The sequence below is a fragment of the Montipora capricornis genome, chromosome 10, assembly GCF_036669925.1.
Source record: "Montipora capricornis isolate CH-2021 chromosome 10, ASM3666992v2, whole genome shotgun sequence".
In the NCBI taxonomy this organism is placed as follows: domain Eukaryota; kingdom Metazoa; phylum Cnidaria; class Anthozoa; order Scleractinia; family Acroporidae; genus Montipora; species Montipora capricornis.
This window is the reverse complement of record NC_090892.1, coordinates 11,662,358-11,666,350: the sequence shown is the minus strand read 5'-3', so window position 1 is coordinate 11,666,350 and position 3,993 is coordinate 11,662,358.

The window sequence follows — 3,993 nt, the reverse complement described above, 5'->3', positions numbered from 1 at the left end:
GAAACTGTGGTGCTCGAAACGTCAGCTTTTAGAATCCCTGTACGGTGGTCAATATATATTATCAACTCCGTTGATAAAACCAAAATTTTATAAAGTCGGAAATGGCCTCGTCTATACGGCTTCGCGAGTCTTGTCCGCTGAATTTGACTTGACGTCAAATTTGCCAAAGTCGGAGTGTTGTCGCCTCTATTCATTTCGATCGTTAAAAACATCTCGCACTGGATGTCCTCGCCGAGTTTGAGTGTGCAACAGATGTTTCAATTTCTCGCCTAAATCAAATACACCATTCTGAAATTTTACTTTAAAATAGCGAACCAGATGGAAATTGAAGATTGTCGACCGACATAGATATCTCGAGCAATTTACTATTCACGATTCTCAAGATGAAGACCCAGAATAACGACACCCTACGGGTTGATGTCAGCAATCACCACTGCTTTGTCCCTCAACGATCAGTGCTTGGCCAGACTTTATTTACATTGCAGTTACCTGTTGTCATATGTTTAGTCGGGGTCATTCAGATATTTGTACGTCGGTGGCACTATAGTTTTCTGTATAGGCGACACGGCAAATGAAGCTATCACATAGTTGAATGCAGGAAGTTTACGATTGGTGCCTCGACAACCAGACAACACCCCAATCCAGGGAAACCTGAGGTGATGCTGCTCTGCAGAAGAGACCCAATGGGGGTGCCAGTTGCCCCGGTGTTCTTGTCAAATGGGTAACGAAAACATGTGTATTAGCGCTGGCAGTCGACCACAAGCTAAAATGGACACTTCCGTTTCGCGAGATTTTTATTTTGAAGTACTTTTGCCCTCTGACAAATACGGTTTAATATTGAGGGAGTGTGCTGTAATTCAGACCTGCTCGATTCGATTGAAAGACTTCATTGTTGAGCATCTCGAATTATTTTCGACTTACCCAGGGACACGCGTTCATGTAAAGTTCTGACCTGTGCTCGGTGGCCTACTATTTCCTTATTTTTTAAAGATGTACTAGTCTAAGCATGCAAATATTGTAGAGATATCCGTCAATAATAACGAGCGTATATTTTAGTGTCACTATAGCTTACTATTTTGATTTCTTCCAGTATTCTGACCAAAAAAAGCGCTGGCTCCGCTATCTCCACGATTCGACTCAATAATCGGGCATCCAAAATGGCAAACGGGGATTTCGAAAAACAGTTTTCAAACAAGTTGTGCCAGTCAAAAACGCCAGCAAGTCATAAGCAACATCAACTGCGATAACAAATGCAGGGAGATATCGATAATTTTACCTTGAAATGAAATCCCCTCGTTTTTCACAACTTCGAAGTCTACAACAATTTTTGCTGTAATTTAATGAGCATGCGTGCGACGCAAAAGGTGTGTGAGAACAAGCCAGTGAGCCCTCGTTTGAATTTTGCAACCAAAGGCTGATCGAAACCATTCAATTCTCCTCACTGCAGTCAAAAAGTTTTTCTTCACGATGGATGGCTCTGTGTATTCCCGACTTTCAGTGAATTGTATGGCTTGCCTGACAGATACCGGCATAGGCAAAGAACGGACGATCCGGCTTTGTCATGTTGATTTTCGCCTTCAAGCAAAATTGAGTCGAGAGAAAATTTAAGTGAATAATCGAAGAAGCAGACTTTGTAACCTGGAAAAAAAGTGCTAATGAGGCCAAAGGTGATCCTGTCATATAAACGATGCTCGGCGCATCAGTGAATTTTGAAGCAAAACAGGTTAACTCAAGACCCGTTTATTTTTCAAAGCCCAGGGAACCATCCCGCACATAACAGATTACTACCGTCTCCGTAAAAACGCCGGCATAGAGTTCTCTGGATGAAAATTTGGTTTTATCAACGGAGTTGATAATGTAAATTGGCCACCGTACAGAGACTCTTGTCTTCTTGTCTTCTCTGGATGAAGGCCTTCAAACAAAAGTTGAAGGGCCACCATAAAAACGCCACGCATTGACAGAAGTTGCATGTATCAATAAACGAGAGCAAACCTGATTTCGCAAGAAAAGGCACATCCTCCCTTTGTTGTTCAAGATTGTGATGGGGAGCGCATACAATTTACAAACTCCGAAAATGGAAATTTTAAGCGCCAATAAACTTTATTCCAAAATGGCCGCCATTTGAGTATTTTTTATTTGCTTGGAAATAGCCCTTGTTGCCTCGTTCTTCAACTTAGAATTGAAAAAAATATTTCACCTTGAACCAGGCAAGAAGGGCTAATTTACATACAGAAAAAAGAATACTAAACGGTGGCAATTTTGGAATAAGGTGCATACGACAGTTAAACGAGTCTTTTCCACATAAGATCATTTCGACATGAATTCTCGGGTTTCCCATGTTGATAGTCAGCAACCCAGAGAAAGTCTTCGTTGGTTTACTTGGTTTTTCAACAGTGTTTCAATTTGATTTTCACATGTAGAGTTGTCTTAACCAATAGACCATTTTACAGTTGAGTGCTTAGCTACCTGGCCTACGAATATATAAGCGAGGCTAGAGTTGACCTTGTTTTGTTTTGCTAGAATCGATCCTGACTGCCTTTGAATTTCCTATGTAAATTTCAGCTAATTAGCATCAGAACCACATCATGAAAGCAGGGAGGTCTGTATCATAACAAACCTCAAGCCTTTGTTTGTTTGTTTGCTTGTTTGTTTGCTTGTTTGTTTGTTATTTGTTCATTCCCTACTCTCCTCGAATACTGTGCGGGTTCTTTAACGTCCCACAGGGAACTAATGAACGTGGAAGATATTTGTGAGACGGGGCCTACGGTTTATAGTCCTTATCCGAAAAGACTTGAAAGTCTATCCATTTGCGGATGTTATTACAAGGGCAACACCTTCTCCTCAGTTGTTTTAAGCCCCTGAGTGTTCGTCCTGCCGGAATCCGACTCATCACCAACCGAGCCAACTCAGGGGCACCCAACGACCAATTTGTTGTAAAATGTATTATTATACCCCAGTTAATGAAAATAAATGTCATTAAGGCATTTTCAGGTGTTTTTCAGTGTTGCTGGGAAAACATTATCTGTTCCTTTTTCCCAGCAAGACACACAAGAAATTTCCCAGCCAGCTAGATAAAATTGATTGGTTTCACAGCCAGCTGATCAAATTTATTTCTCAGCCAGAAATTCCGCGCGCTTTCAAATCCCTCGATCCAAAACGAACGAACAAAAGCGACAAAACCGGGACAAAACAGGTTTTTTCCGCAAGCGCAATCACTCTGACCAACCGTCGTATGTTTGTGACCACTGTCTGGGAGAGGGAAGGGGGTCTCTTTTTTTTTTTTTTAGTCGTCCTCAGTCTTCAGAGTTTCTACAGCCAGCTCGGATTGAAATGCTAGAAAAAGTCAGTAATTCCCAGGCAAAACCTCTATCAATAACAAAATAACCCAGCCAGCTCATCGAAACACCCGTATTTTTGCCAGCCAGCAAGATTCCTCTGGGAAACAGATAATGTGAGGAACAGATTCGTTGGGTGCCCCTGTCCAACTGCGAACTTACAATGCAAATCGTGTGAAATAAATTGACCTTTAACGCGCCTTCATTTAAAGGCCAGGTAACTAAGCACATAACTGCAAAAATGTCTATTAGTCCACCCGACTCAGTTTGTGCACATTGAACAACCCTCCAGTTCCATGGATAGAACTTCATCAGAAGCCAAACTGGATCGAATGGCGTTTTGGTGAGTCGCGCTCGTTTCTGTATTTTCTGAAAACGTCTTAATGGACAGTGCCAATGTGTGCCGTGGGAATAGTACTTTTCCAGAGTGAGTCTATTCACTCATGTTATCCGCGGTTCTACTTTTTCAATCACAAGAAAAGATAATATTTGCATAAAAGCAAGCTTTAGTTCCTGAAAGACAGAGTTTTGAATAAAAAAATTTTGTAGGCGGCAAACCCCGAATTGTAGGCAGAGAATGGACAACGATTTCCGGGGACGGAGGCACGAGCTTGTAGGGGGGTCTGGGGGCATCCTCCCTCAGGAAATTTTTGAAATT